The sequence below is a fragment of the Lineus longissimus genome, chromosome 17 (assembly GCF_910592395.1).
Source record: "Lineus longissimus chromosome 17, tnLinLong1.2, whole genome shotgun sequence".
Taxonomy (NCBI): domain Eukaryota; kingdom Metazoa; phylum Nemertea; class Pilidiophora; order Heteronemertea; family Lineidae; genus Lineus; species Lineus longissimus.
Window position 1 is genome coordinate 14,880,987 of NC_088324.1, and position 16,665 is coordinate 14,897,651.

At 40.2% G+C, this 16,665-nt stretch overlaps 2 protein-coding genes across 4 annotated transcripts in view; one reads left to right on the top strand and one right to left on the bottom strand.

Moving 5' to 3' along the window:
* The window catches only part of LOC135501417 (phosphatidylserine lipase ABHD16A-like), a 60,679-nt gene that overhangs the window by 16,780 nt on the left and 27,234 nt on the right, over positions 1–16,665 (top strand). The gene's annotated exons all lie outside the window — the stretch shown is intronic.
* The window catches only part of LOC135501419 (muscarinic acetylcholine receptor M5-like), a 43,724-nt gene that overhangs the window by 9,513 nt on the left and 17,546 nt on the right, over positions 1–16,665 (bottom strand). Inside the window, exon 1 of one of the 3 annotated variants that reach the window (XM_064793535.1) lies at positions 3,783–3,879. The exons of 1 other annotated variant lie outside the window; for it this stretch is intronic. The gene's annotated coding sequence lies outside the window, so the exon portion shown is untranslated. Of the gene's footprint in view, positions 1–2,670; positions 2,984–3,782; positions 3,880–16,665 lie in introns of those variants that run through there. One more of the 3 variants, XM_064793536.1, reaches the window with a different exon arrangement.

Consider the following 16,665-nt stretch of genomic DNA (forward strand, 5'->3'; position numbering starts at 1 on the left):
ATTATACGAGGGACTTCGGCATGCAGTGCATACTTTTGGTGTACACCTCTTCTCATCCCTATTTTACCAGAGCCTGCTCGATTGTACCTATCATACACACTATAACCAGGCCCAGTACCACCCTATTTTACCAGAGCCTGCTCGATTGTACCTATCATACACACTGTAACCAGGCCCAGTACCACCCTATTTTACCAGAGCCTGCTCGATTGTACCTATCATACACACTGTAACCAGGCCCAGTACCACCCTATTTTACCAGAGCCTGCTCGATTGTACCTATCATACACACTGTAACCAGGCCCAGTACCACCCTATTTTACCAAAGCCTGCTCGATTGTACCTATTATACACACTGTAACCAGGCCCAGTACCACCCTATTTTACCAGAGCCTGCTCGATTGTACCTATCATACACACTGTAACCAGGCCCAGTACCACCCTATTTTACCAGAGCCTGCTCAATTGTACCTATCATACACACTATAACCATGAGGCCCAGTACACCATTAAAGATGTTTTAGGCGCCGCATATTTGGGTTGAAAAACCATTATCTAATGCCAAATCTATTGGGTATTTTCATTTCTCTGCAGGCCAATACAAAGAGATTATGCTGCCATGCATAGGGTTTCATCCTCTAATGCCTCCAAGTGATGCTCCAGTCATACAGGCTTCCACTAAGATAGAAAAAAAACAAAAAGAAGAAGGCTGTAATACAAGAAATCATGAATGAAGAAATGAAACAGAAATAACATGGAAATCAACCCCAGTAGAAGATTCTGGTCTTCACATGTTGGTCTGAATGAAAAATGGAACTCGAGTAAAGCAATCTCTGATATGCAGCATCTAACTTAGTCAAGAGGAAGTGGCTGAAACAGTAGCCTTTGATTGACTTGGAGTAACAGGGTAAGACAAGTGAGTCAATTGAAAATGGTCACATTCGTAATAGAGCCAGATTTAAGATCTTAGGTGCCTCCTTATTGCTGCTGATGTGCCACTCAAGATGATTTATAATCCGGATGTTGCCTTAGCTTCAATTCTACTTTTATAAACACCTGTTTTTAGTTCATTTCTGTTGCGTTTCTTTTTTTTTCTTTTACAGAAGCTGGGAACGATTTTGCTAACCATGATGTCCAAAGAGCTCCAAGTATGATTGATCGCCGAAGTGAGGGTTTAATATTTCAAGAACTTCAAAGTCAGCCTCAGTATAATTACGTTTCTCTCTTGAGGAATGTTGGAAGCTTAGACTATCAATGTTTTAGTGTGGCCAATCCAATTTCAGTCAAAGAGCAGTGTTCATGTGAAATAGGCAAGGAGGAGAAATTGATGGAAACGATTGGTGACACTTGAGATTTAGGTTCATATCTGATATCTGTGGGGAGTAGCGGTATCTATCCAGGCGTACCATGACAAGGCCCCATTCCAGTCAACTACTTGTCCTGAATCCTACTGAAATAAGTGTAGCAACTGATTCCAGCCCAACCCCGTGTAGCCCTCCCCCATGTCGACAAATTGAAATGAACAAAATTTATCCCCAATAGCTGATGCTATGTATTATAGAAGCAGCACTTAATTCATCTCCTCCATCAAAACAATTAAAACATTAGCGAAATGTTACTATGATGATTGATGGCTTCCCTATCGTGCCGGCGGATTCATGCTACGATGCTTCTCATCCATATGACTTCTCGGTAATGGATGTGATAAAACGAACTATTTATTTAGAAAATATTGCTGTGAGTTGTTAAGAGGTTGTCAAATACTACAATGTTGTCTGACACGGCTTTCTACTCCGATGTTTCAATAAGGAATATGATGCTTATGTTTTTGTGTCCAAGGACGGCTTTTTGCTCGTTGGTGTGTTTTACTCCGATTCTTGTGGATCCATTAATGGAGACACCCTAGTGTCACACTTAGGCTGGGTATCCATTCATTTGTGGACTTGTGGCATTCATCCTTCATATTCCCAGTCAAAAGGGCACATGTGATGTCGTGATGTACAAAAGGAAAGGTTCCACACGGTTTAGCCTATCAGTACCCAATAAGCTCTTCATTTCATCAACGCAAAATGTGCTATAACCACCAAACTAGGTGGAAACCAACATCAATTGTTTTTCACCCTAAACCAGACACGTTTCTGATTGTTTATCTTGTACAGTGAAGTGGTCCTTCAGTTCGAACAGCCAGTAATGTTTTGGCCTTGTCTATCACCAAACTGTTTTCAGATTCAACAGCTGGTTTACCTAAGTCTCAAGCCTAATCTTTCACCAACTCAATCTTGATTAAAGATTTCAAATTCCAGAAGCTCTAGCTTACCTAATGTGTGTAGTGATTGACATATCCCAGAGAGAGAGTTTTGCACCACAAAATTATCTTTAAAAACCATTCCAGTGTGTTTGAGGAGCAATCCCAAGTGGGGAGCTGAACCAAATAACCGCTGGACCTGCTTTGTGGTTTTGCCACAGTGGCAACCAAATTAAGCAGGAAACAGGATCTCTATTCCTGGCAGTGGGGAGTGGAGGAAAACGTACTAGCGGAATCTGGCCTTAAGTGTGATTAGAGTGCAATTGGCCATTACATCAGGCTGCTCACTGGACAGGTAGTCAGATTGTGAGGGGACCTTTTTTGGACCACCCGGTAGTATACTTGCAACTCTTAAATCAGATTACCTATCTCTTTCTCGTCCGTTCATCGTACAAGTGGTACATGAATATCCAAGCAACAGAATCCTCATTGATAAAACCTGTCATGTCAAACTGCTCCAAATGCACCTTCATCCCCAGAGAGATAGGAACTAAATGAACACGTTTTATTCCACGGAACGTGACCGATAAACTGTAGCACTCAGGCTTGAAAGAAAACCTACTTCATCAAAGCTTTCTTGTGTTGAGATATTTTCGTGTTCTTTTTGCGATTTTCGTTTTAAGTTCTTACAGCAAGATCTTCACGACAATAAAACAAACACGTCCACATCAGTATTTTCCGGTGCTGAATATACATTTATCCTCAAATCATACATGGAGATATCCAAAGTGCACTTGTTTTTGTAACTTGATACATTCCTGATTAGTATAAGACAAGGAAAGCTCAGATTAATTCAAATAGCTGTCTTTGCTCCCTCCAAGCTGAGCATATCCTCTCTGTTCCTCATCAGAATTCAGGGGAGGGGGAGGCAATGAAACCTAAATCCAAAATGATGTAAATCCCTTCATACATGAATAGATCCAGGATAGGTCCAAAATGAATAAAACGTTAAATGTTTTGTTTCTCCATCATCACAGTTATTTTCAGTAATCCCAGTAGGCCCTCCACCAACCACAGTCGTCTTCTTCATCATCATGTCCCCCTCAATACATTTTTCAGATTTCAGCACATTAAGTTGGCCCTTCCAACTTATGAAGTTATGTACTCTGTATGTGAACTTGCTTTCAAACTCTTCAAAATATCTTGAAAGTGGATCAGCCTCTTCATAATATACCAATACTCGGCCTCTATTCAAAGAACCTTTTGGAATTATGTAAAGGATCCAATATAATCATCATACTACTACCAAAGTCACTTCATTCCTACTCACTTTGAACCATGTACTTCCAGAAACTCTTTTCAGACCAACTATCATTCATCAAGACTTGAAGTACTCTCGCTCGGAGTCAGATGTCAAATTACGCTATAAATCTGACCATGCGGGTCAGCCTCAATTAGATTATCCTGAACAACTCTACAGGCAAACTAGGTGCCCATCATCTACACTATCTAACTTCACTCAGACAGCCCTACTCACCAAAAAAGTATCCTCTCAGAAAGTATCCTCTAAAGCCTCTTAGATCACTTCATGTTCTCTCCATGTGTGACAAGTCGTTAGATCGGCCACCGACAACATGCCGTTAGCGATATATACTAAACCGCTCTTCTCATCCGTGCGCTAGTTCATTCAATAAATCATGGGTGTCAGCACTATGTTTTGCAGTTGCTGATAAATGAAGCATACGAGGTTGTGATGGGTATGAATGATGGATATATTGATATGAGACTTGACGGCATGGTTTCCTTGAAGGCCAGGTCTGGCCTTTTTTGCGGGGTGTATTGGTTGGCCCACACGTCTCCAAATATGTGTAGCATAGAATTGGGACAGAAATTGGTGTTCTGCCTGTCCCCTTTCCAGGAGCCTATTCCTCCAAGTAGCAAAAGGTTATAGATGGCCCTGTTAGCTGAATCTGTGAGCAGTTCATCTTTGATAGCCTATTAAACGAGGAGAATTTTTCTGATAAGTTGAAAAAGTTTGCCAAAACAATTTGTATCGGGTCATAGATGGTTTGGAAGAGCTTCCCAAAGGTTTATCCTGTGGGAGTAGTTTGCCGAAATGAGTCTGGTCCTAACTGATACCATTTAAGTTCATTTCGATGGCAAAACTTGGCCATAACCCTCAGGTATTGCCCACCCTTAATAGGATATATAGTTATATCCCTAAGGAATGATCAAGTTACAGTTATTACTTTATAATTGGATGAAATATTGTTGCATATTAGGCGGTCCCTCTGTTACTGTATTTTCCACCAACAGTGGAACCACGGTAACATGACCACTCATGGGACCGAGGTTATATAAATAGTTCGGCTCAGAAATTGTTTCATCCTTTTGATTCTGAAAATGTTCAAAGCCAAATTTTTTAAGGGCTGAAATTTTTCTTTATTTTGAGCAAAAAAAAATATAAAAAATATTTGGACTTAGAAATTTTTTCATCCTTCAGATTTGAATTTTTTCAAAAGTTCAAAATTCTGAAAAATTTTCAAAGCCAACATTTTTTTGGGGCTGATGATGTTTCTTCATTTTGATTAGAAAAAGAACAAGTGAAAAAAATATTTGGACTTAGACATATTTTCATCCTTCATAGTATGTATACCTTAGTAGAAGCCCTTGGGGTTACGAGAAAGTGCTTGAGGCGAGACCCAAAATAGGTACCAGTCTTGCTGATTTCTCTGAGATATGTCACGTTGCTGGTACTATTCAGTTTCTGCCCGTGGGTATTGGGAAATAGAATATTGATGGTTTATGCTTGTTGGCAAATTGGGTAAAATCACCCAGCGCAATATTACAAGGTTTAACTCTAGTATTTGCTGTGTGTGGCTACAGCACCCTGAAACATAAGGATAATTAGGAGCAGCTACGAAGCGCTCGCCTAACCTTCAAACTCTAATGGGAAAGAACGAAGAAGGGATTCAAACCCATGTCCATGTATTCCTTGGAACGCACCATCCATTGGGCCAAACCCACTTTAATCTAACTGCTGGAATTTCTTGTGATGTAGCTCTGTTCATAAGCCAATGTGACATCATTCCATTGCCGGCTTAATATTTAAGGGTAGATTTAAATGCAATAGTTTCCCATGATAAATCAAATTAAATAAAAAGTGAACAAAATATCTCAGTAATTGAAAAATACGTCAGTTCATCCTAATAAGACGGTTCAATTTGTTTTCAATTTCAATGAATTGTGTAAGAAATTTACGATCTGCTCATGAGATCATAGCGAATAATCACATCACCTGCCACTTTCTCATATTCAATTTCATCGGAGGGGATATCGGGCCGATTAAGCATCCCCGAAAGAACTGTGAAAAAGCAGTTACTTTTAATGGCAGTTCAAATGGAGCAAAACCGGGGGCAATATATTGTCATTTAGTGTTGTAGCGTGATTCAGGGTTTGATTCCGTTCAATACAATTCCATGAAAATCCAACCTTAAATAAGATTGAGTTTTAAAGTTCGTGATAGTGCTCAAGTCCAAATACCTGTATAGTTTTATCGGAAAATGAGAGGTAGTGTCCATTTGTAACTTTATTCCAATAGTACAGCAACCAGGACAACTAATGGCAATGGAAATCAATGAATTGATGAACTATTCACTGAAACTTCTGCTCGAGTGACCCTAACCACCAATCTAAAATCAACAAATCCGTTTTGTACGTCCATCAACCACACCACAACATTTAGTTCTGGATTGGGCGCCAAATCGTAAGAACCAATCTACATCAATTTGTTGATGAAGCAATAAAAGGAACGTCCGCCCCACTGAGCACGAGTGATCGCCGCTTGTCGCAGGTGCAAGCCAAAATGTACCGATCAAATTGATGTTTCCTAATCTCCAACCTCATTTTCGGTATAAAAGAAGGAAGTTATTTATTTACCAAGACTTTTTAGCTCACCGACCAGGCGATACTTGAAATTCTATTGCTTGCCAATTCTCCTTTGAATCTATTGTTGTATTTGTGGGACAGCTCTCAATTCTAAATTTCTAATTAATTGGTTTCTTGGGACAGATAAATCAATTTATTTCAAGACTTATGTTGCAGTGGGGGATAAAGAACAATCTAGAACAATTGAGATGTCTCATGTATAGCTCAACTGCAATTTCACATGCCAAATACAAAGAAAGGTGACTATATCCAATGCACAGACAGTTTTAATTCTCACAACATCTTGCCATCTTGACAGAAAAGTATCTCGGATCACGGAAGAAACTGTGACAGTGCCACATTGATCCAATGCTGTAAACGAACTAACGGAAGCACACAGAAACTAGCAGCAGAAACATCTGAGAAAAAAACTTCTTGCCTGCTGCTTAGCCTGCTCCTGAAGTACTCCACAACTAAAACCTTGTAACTTTTCCAAATTGCTATAACATAGCATCTACAAATCCTCCATTACTTGTACTATTCCACTTAGGTGGCTACTGCTCCCACTGCGACTATATAACAAAGTCACCTCAATTTCTAAGGAAATATAGTGGCTATCCCAATCCATGCATAAATTACATGGATCTGAATTGCAGAGCGGTTTGAGGTTGCCGCTAGAGTATAGGATGGCTAAAATATGATGGAAATTAGGAACCTGGGCTGGGTTGTTCAAGATAGCCATTTCACAACTTTGCCTTCACTTTTATCTTGGCCTCAGCCTGTCTCACTTAACTCCTTTGCCTCCCATTTCATTTAATCTAGTTCCCTCACACAAAAATCGTGTTGAACCAAATTTTAGCCTCTGGAAGGTCATCAAAGTGAGCCAAATTGTCGGTCAGCCTTCCTGAAGAGGCTGAATAGTCTGGCGTATCAGCAATATGGTGAACAGAATTTGCCTTGCCAGTAGCCATAATCTTCTTTAAAAAATACTGGTATCTTGATATTGAGTTCCACCCGAAGCAACAGTTTGTATCAATTTCCCAATATATACCACCATCAGCAGGATGTACGAAACCCTACTTGTCAATTTCTAAACTCCCATAAATATTCCCTTTCAGATTAGAACTTGTGCCATCGATTTTTTGCTTCATATCTTTAGTGTATATCTGGAAGGTACCGGCTCCTATAGACCAGGACAATTCCATTTTTTTCTGTAGATGACATTTCATTGGAGAACTGTTCCGGATAATTTTTTACTCGTACTATTTGCCACATGACATATCACATTCATGATCAAAATATATGTTTTCTTTTTGACACTTCAAGTTTCTTGTCAGGGTGACATCATGTTTTCCCCAGTGATTACAGTGTTTTTTTTGCAAATTGTGAGAGAAATCGGCATTTTTTCTTACCTTGCACATGACATTGCAGTGGACCAGCAATCAAGAGGTCTGTTGTTCGATTTCCAATCAAGACAACTTGATTTTCTGTATTTCTTTCATTGAGGATGTACTTTTGCCATTCATAAACCCATAAATGAGAGATTGCAAAACATACAGACTAAAATTTTTTGTGGGAAAAGTTAGCTCTGACCTTGAACCTAAATGTATCAAAGTTCAATGATCAATATTGGGGGGCTGCAAATATGAACTGTCATCTCGCAAGCGTGGGAAAGATTGATGAATTGTAGGATAAATGATACCAGCCATTTGGGAAGTTGCCTGAGTCGATAACACTAATAATCCTATGTGATTTATTATGATGCATTTGAAACTAATGTGTTTCATGTCAAATTTCATCTGATCGTCACAAAAAGGGCATCCAATTAGAAAATGTTAACCCCTTTGCTCTTGGTCTAAAGAAATAACAGATTTGAATCTGGGGTATTGGTTGACCTGAGATGATATCAATCAGCTGATTGTTCAAAGCAAATATGTCACTGATTAAGCATTAAATGTTACTTTTAACTTGCCCTTGGTTGTATGCTTGGTTGTACTGCCACTCATTTGTAACAAGAAACAGTCAGGTTTGAAGCACTAATCGTCATTCCTTCCCTTTTCTTTGATCACTCTCGCCTAGGACACCTCAGACAATACCATTAAGAACCTACCATTAGTCTTCTCAGAGTACAGACATTTACTTTTAAAGACAGTTAGCTAGCTGTGTTAAATGTACTTAGTCACTTTTCATAATTTGTCTCCTGCCGTTGAATTTGTTAGTCCTCTTTGTACTTAAGATTTAATTGCCGTACAAAGTACTTTCGGAAATCATCTAAGCTGTGTGAATGTATTTAGAACAATTTTTAAGCACATTAGGTCGTTTGTTGAAGACTGCCAAGGTTGCATTCTACTTTAACTTGTTATGTTGGCATTTCACTATTATGGACGAAATTGCATATTACAAGCCAACTGCCTTAGAAACTTCTAGCTGCATCCAAGGGTGTCTTGATCTTCTCATACTGATCTCTGGCCTCTCAGGCTGGAAATCTCCTTAATTTGGCCCTTCCTTCTGTCAACATGAGTGCAGTATTCCTCAACACTGATAATCATGTGTGTCATGTCCATGCTGGCATTCAAGGTCAAAGACCCTCGAGGACCATCTTCCTCCAATTCACTTGTTTTATTAGGCAATGAATCAGTAATAGAATTGAACTTAGGTGAAATCTGACCTTTGGGATGTCGGCTAAGGATATAAATTGTAATTAGTCACGGTGATAGTTATCTAAGGGCACCATCCTCAAAGTCTTGGCTCAGAGCCTACTCATTCATCAAAAAGGCTCTGGCGGCTGGTGCAGTGGGTACCTATTGTGATATTTAGTGAAGTGTGGTGTAGTTCTGGTTATGGTGTCAAGCTGACAGTACAACGGTTGTTTTAAACCCTGGTCTGGTTTCAGCTTAATTCTCCAAAATTGGAGTGTACCAGTGTGACGTGCTTGTCTGATTTGAAACATGTCATTTTCTGCTTCTGCCTGATCTGGTCTGGCTGCAAATACCACACAATGATAACATCCATCGACTATGGAAATGGACTAAAACGTCATCATGTGTCACAGCTTATTATTGGCATCTAATTTCCACCTTGTCCACCAACACTGATGCTCACTGTGATTGCCGCCTATTCATCATGTTCTCCGGCCAGATTTATCACCAAGATATTGGTATTTCATATTCTGGACAGATTGGTCACTCTGGGTAGGGAATTCTATTGTGGCAGTAAGATAGAGCTGGTTTGAATACAAGAGGTGCTGGTTACAGATGTGTGATGAGCATCATACCTCTCCAAGTTTCCTGTCGAATAATGAATTTGTCATCTGAAGATGTTTAATATTCTAGACTGATTGGTCAGTCCAAGTAGAAAAGATGCAAGTGGGTAGCTTGACTTTCAGGTCAAGATTGGTCCACTCAGTTTTTTTTCCCCAACCATATTACAAAGGCCTATTCCTGGGTGACCATGCTAAATTGATTATGATGATGATAATACCATCTTTCTGAGAAGGTCATGACCATTAAGGTATATCTCAAAAAAAGTAGAGTTGAAGTGATGATCCACTCTTCAAATGTCTCAAGCTCAGAATCCAGGGGTTGTTTTTCATGCCTTCCCATAGCATTTGAGACAGTCAAGTAACTGCAACACACCATGGGAGTTGCCTGACGTGTATTTTCCTTTTAACGTGGTGTCGTTCAGGTAAAATGCATTGAAAAAACAGCACCGTGACCAGAGGACACGTTCTTGCTTCCCCAGAGGAAACAGCCACAATTTGCTTACCAATTTACTGCAATCAGAGGTGGCTTAGGGCAACCAATAATAGTTCTGTGGCTCTTGGCGTATTGCCTTGAAAAAACGCAATAACCAGCATATAGTCAGTCCAATTGGACTGTACCACTGGACAGTTCATGATGGGACATTTGGCATCGGTACTATTCATGTCACCCACGGTAAAGTCAGAACTTTAATACCATACTGAAGGATTGATATCCAAACATATGGGTAGAATTAGTGTGATATAAAGCGCAACCTCCTTTGACAGCCATCAGCTTTTTCTACATCCATCCCAGCTCTCTGCTATGCAACTCGATCTGGTAAAACGGAACTTAATAACATCTTGCAAGACAGATAGCGAAACTTGTCACATGTTATGGAACTTGAGCACAATTTCCAGCAATTTAATGAAATAGTCAACATATTTGCAAACAATCCAAACTGCCATTTTGCCTCTGTAACGTTAAATTCCTTCGATATTGCTTCGAAAGTTCTCTCGTACTAACTTTAGGATTGTATTGATCCATTAAAGGAACTTTATTTGCCGAGTTGGGGAAGACTGTTTCTGATGTTTGATAAGCACACTCAATTCTGTTTAAGGGAGACTAAAGGCAGGAGCATGGTGGGTGAGAAGTTACACAAAGTCAATAATAGGTGTCGCTATTATCTCACAGTACAACATAACTATTTACTCTTGTAAGAGGAATATTCTTACCACTAAGTCTTATCCAAACCAGTTCCATAACCCTTCATGTTAGTCACCTAGAGACCACCAAGTACCCTCCCTACCTCCTGCCTACACTATAGCTATCTTTTAACCCATGTGCGCCTGAAAACATGTCAGTCAAAACATGAAGTTTTAGAAAATATAAAATTCGATTTGCATTAAACCTCACTTCTGCACTCGGGTCTGAAACGAGAGCAAAGGTAACATAGTCCATATCCCCCGAAAACAACGAATCTATTGATTTTCGAAATCCTGTTAGTTCTTAACATGAACCTGTGAGTGTGTCGTGAATGTGAGAGTTTTGCAGGATATAGATGTGGGAAACATTTAACACCATTGTTATGAATTTAGAAATCGATACAATTCTATACTGTAGCACAGGGCTGTAGTTTCATTTCAGTACTTTAATTGAAATGTGACAGAAATAAGCTATTCGTTTATGTCTGTTTGTTTGTTTAGTGCATCAGCAACAGTTCTGAGATGAAAGTATTGACTCATTAATCGAATTTGATGAAACCACTTCTCTCAGTTTTCTCTCTGTGTCAGCCTTCATGACCATAACATTGTGATACAGTTGAACCATGAAAGCACTTTCTAATTCAAGCTCCAGGCATCGACAAAGGTACACCTACACACATATGAATTGAACATTAAGGAATATGGCATGAGAGAAGCTGCTATTCAAATTTGCTCCATGAATTACCTTATTCATCGGTCCAATTATTGTGGCCAGGGCTAAAAAACCAATAAGACTGGGGGAACAAAAATCATATAATTTCAACATTCCTGTTATTATCAGCCATACAACTGCTAAGATCTTGATTGATGATCGTAGATATTTGCTCAGTCAATTATTGCAAGTGCCAACCCGCTAATTGGGCAAGAGGTGCAACTGACGATAAAGATGACTCAGGTCATTAGCAGTTAGCATCAGTGGACCATACCTCGAGAGCTTGTTCATTATATCATACTTCATGTCGGAGAGATTGATAGAATCATGTGTGACCCGCTCTAGCAAAAGTGGGCACTTTGGGTCAGAGACAGATATTGAGTTATTGATTTGCATGATTTGATAGTGCACAAGGTACCTTTATGTTATATATCACACTTTTTCAGTCGCTTGAGAATTGATTGAGATATGGACTTGAGACATCATTTGTTCAATATTATATTTTGAGAAAAACTCTAAAGGTTAGTGGCTCAATAAGAAAACGATTGATATCGTGCTACATACCATAAGGTAGACAATAAAGAAAGGTGCCAGGCAGTGATTGGTAGCAGGTATGGTGAGAAGTTTGGCAATCTAATTGCTATGCTTCCCTCTGCTACTACATGTAGAGGGTAGATACCAAGTACAGAACTACTCCCTGGCTCCAGGTCATTAGATGGACTCACGGCTAATAAAAGGGTCCACAGGGGCCTACTGCAAAGACAAGATACTAACATCGCATCATCAATCACTGCAGGTTCATCCGCAATTGGCAGGATGAAGGATCCCTTGGTAGCTGAGTCGTGGTTGGAAGAGACAAAGGGTGGTTGGGCTGGACCACATCTGAACAGTTTTCAAAGACAAAGAGGACACAGCAGTCTATTTCGTAACAGTTTTACAGACTATACATTGTTTTGAAGTCAAGACTTTCGTTGTGCTCACAAAATGAATGAGTTTGGTCATTTCAGCAAGAGAAATCTGCAGAGGATACACAGGGTCCCTGATGATTTCACTGTATAACATATCAGTAGATGTTCAGGAAAAAAGTGTCACACGGGTCATTAAGCAAATCTTCAGTGTATGAGTTAGATGGCAGGGTAGATAGGCCAGACTCATTCATCATGTTGGTCAATGAGACCAGGCTCTAAGGGGAATTGGGTCATTAGTCATATATTTTCAATGCCATTTGGAAAAAGTGAAGGGTCATGTTACATTTTTCAATATATATGGCAGACGTTGAGCAAATATAAGACGTTGCAACCTCAGTAAGCAATATTGGGTCATTTGTACATTGTGATGGAGTACATCAGGTTTTAGAGAGTTTTATATGATTCCCATTGTCTGCAGTCATACCGTCTTCCACTTCCCCAGGATACCCTTTCTCTAGCTGGAATGTCATCGCGGGTAACAGGAGTATGCGTTGCCGACATCCCGTCTTCCACTTCCCCAGGATACCCTTTCTCTAGCTGGAATGTCATCGGGTAACAGGAGTATGCGTTGTATGCGTCTTCCACTTCCCCAGGATACCCTTTCTTTAGCTTGAATGTCATCGGGTTACAGGAGTATGCTAATCTGCTCGGCTATCCCCATCTTATCTTAGCTCTAGCGGTCTATTAAGGTCTCCTAATGCATATCGAATGAACCCCGAGGATTTGACCCCAGACGCTCAATATCAATGTGACTACATTGTCTGTGATTGAGATGGAAGAAGTATCAGGTTCCTGAACTATGCTGATGACAAGGTTGCTTGATACTTGAGCTTGTGGCCATTGAGAGTTCAGTTTCAGGGATTACCTGAGGAAAGTAAGACATTGTCTTATACCTCGCCAGTAATGTGTTATACCTTGGTGATCTTATGAACAAACCCTCTGGGGTGATATCAGTATCAGTTATTGTTGCATGATGTCCATGTCAGCCTCCTCTGCAACAGCAGCAGACAGTTTCATCTGGCCCAACCACCCATCACTGTCACCTGTGACAACCATTGTCATTATTTTTAATGATCAAGCTTTCACTGTTGATTCCTTTGTGGGTTCCAGGGACCATTAGCAAGGGATTAAGACTGATAGGCCAATCAGACATGGCATCGGCTTGGGTTCGCCTTGTTGCATTGGTTACACACCATGGTGTACATCAAAGATGTATTGATTTATGCACTTCTCGCTCTGATATTGGCAATCTCCGGATATGAATTTTTGTTGCAGTTCGAAATTTAGCAGTACAGTAATCCCCACCATTTGGGTTCCAGGTCTGCCCCTTCTGCTGGTAGGTCAGGCAGTCCTGCAGTGGGTAGACACATAGACGTCAGTCAGATAAAGTGGACACAGACATGCTAACATGACAAATCAAGGCTTGCTCCCCAAGTGCGTGTAAATTCATAGAATATAGCAAATGTCTATAGATATAACAACCCCCCTGAAACTCGTTCTCAGTGATATGGCATGTTCATTAGTTATCCCCATGCCCAGATGCTCGTTAACCCTCATTTGATCAGTCCATGCCAATAATACCATGGCATGGTTATTGTCGTGCCTTTATTGCAGCACTTGCTCAAATAGCGGAGGAAATGACATATTTAGATTGCGTGAGATTGGCTTGCAAAAAGGAGCTGGGCAGAAAGTCACCGGAAGGGTTAGCAGAGAAGAGTGTGACCAATACAAACGGAACTCTTTACAAAACCTATCCAGTCACGATGTGAAAGCTTGCCCTAATAAAGTATGTGTTAGGTCTAGGCGTAAATCACCTCAGCCCAATGCAACAAATTACCACCATAGCCACAGTAAATGGCCGTAACCTCGTTTAGATAATACTTTGATCATCGTGGAATAAACCGTTTTCATTTGTCCTCATCTCAGCTCAAATGGCGGCGAACGGCATATTTAGATGATGGGAGATTTCGGCTAAGTGAAGTTGATAGTGATCATTTACTATAGGGTGATGGGCAAGTTAGTGATGGGCGGGCTAGTTGTCAGTCCTATCCTAGTTCTTGACAAAACTAATCTGCTCTGACATCATTTAAACATTCAATGAATTTGCAAGGGCCATCACATTTACAAACACAATGAGAAATCTTTGTAATCTTCTAAAACACAAAAATTTGATTTGAATTTCACACTGCCAAGTAACTTTATCTCAAATTCGAATTGTCTGAGGCAAAAAAGCAGAACCAAATGAAATCAACTCAGGTTAGTATTTTACTGCACTTCTTTTAATTGATGTAAAGCTTAATTTGTGGCACCACTTCAGGTTTGCACCCACAATGGACAGGGGTCATATTTCATAGTACTTCATAGGGTAGGAGTTTCCCATAAGTGCGTAGTCATTATTTGCGTAAATATTTGATACCTCAACTGTCAAATGTTTCTGCTGCTCACATCACTGCCCGTAGAATCCAATTTTGTGGGTGAAGGCTTTTGACAGTTCCGTAGCATTCAGACAAGTTGACAGGTTATTGGGATGGCCGCGAGTCTATTGCTAAAGCCAAAGTATGCTGATGTCCGTAACATTATTGACAAGTTGAGTGCTTTTGAAGTCTGGTGCTGGTGTTTCAAGAGCCTTCCTGACACCTCTCCTTTTTGAGAGCCACAAGGAAGCCACAGAAAGTGTCAGCCTGGATATGTCTATAGTTTCCCAATCATCGCCATCATCATCGGTCTGTTGCACAGGAGGTGGCCACAAGCTTCCTTCATCTATCAGGTTCTCAATTTGTTGTGGTTTCAGTCTGTCACCATCTCCTTCCACTGATTGGTGTATGACAGGTTGGGTGTCTGCTGGCTGCCTGGGCATCTCCTTCCATGCCTCAGTTAGTACATGGCACAGAGTTTCCTATCACTATGTTTCTAACAAGCATTGGGTTGGGTTCGTGGTATATTCCCCATATGGCCTTGTGATATCAGCTACTCCTCCGTCTGATGCTCGACTGACAGACAGCAGACGAATTCTACTTGGTGGTCATCCATAATCATTACAGCATGCTAAAGGACAGTTCCTGTAGATTGAGAAGATAATAACAGCAGAAGTCTGAAGTGGCATTTGCCCTTTCAAAATATCTCAGACCTGCCCCAGTCTGGCGCCAAAGGAGCAAAAAATCACCGTTTTGCAATCAGTGGAGAGCCATCAGACATATCTGAATCTATTCCTGCCACTAACAAGTCATCTTAAAGTCAGAGCAGTTACTGATGACACTTGCTTGGATAAGTGACCAGGCAATTGAGACCAAGTGTTTTCAATTGGAGATCAGAGGATGTTGAATTAGTCATCAGCTCTTGGTGTCTGTGATTTCTGATTGCATACCTTCAGTCCACTGGATCACCTTAAAAGAAATATCTTGTTGAACAAGGCTTATTGATAACTAGACTTCTGGCTGATTGGCAAACAAATGGTGAAATGCGATATTTCGCAATTCGGCACAATATATGCAATGCACCAAGAGACATACTAACTGAGCTTATTCAATGTTCTCTGTCCTGTTCTGACGGAGCTAACTCCCATTGTTTTTCCCACAATTTCCCCTCTCAATATGTCAATATCCTGTCAGGAGAGATTAAGCAAATAATGACATCAAAATCTCTCGAGGTAGCACTAAAATTACGCTGAGCATTTAGCGTAATGTTTGACGATATGGGAATTAGCATAACGATCTTACGGCAGAAATCGTGTCACGTTTTAATTAGCAGCTAAATTGGTGATTACGAATTGGTGAAAAAGTGATTTGATTCCAGGTTTAATGGCTGTGATGTTTTTTTTTAAATTGTGCTTTTGAACAAATGAATTTATTTGTGATCTTAGCTGGGAGTTATTCATGAATATCAATTTGCTTTTTCCCGCTTTAGTTGCCACATTACGATGCTGGGTTTAGCTGTACATGTACTTCGGTGATCAAAAATAACTAGCTGGTGTGGTTAATGTTGTTTGATGATACTTCCTCTACCTACCAACTGTGCTCACAGGTAATTTGAATTACCAATACCCGCTAGAGCCAAGTGTAGTATCGCAATGGCAGCGATGAAAGTTGGAAACTCCTCCAGTGGAATTAGTCCTTTGCAAACCGTGGTATAATAAACCTCCATCAATACTATCATCTATGTTTACCCCTTCCCACTCCTTGCCTCAAAGTAGCCCTGAACACCGAATGCTATTATTTCAATTTATCCTTTACATATTACATACATGTTTATTAACAAATGAAATCATTTTTACTCGACCGAGAGAATCCCTCGGGAATTTAGATTCAATCAAACAATCATACGCAATTTGATTTCAAACTTGCACTGAGGCTCCATAAATGTTTGCGTCGGA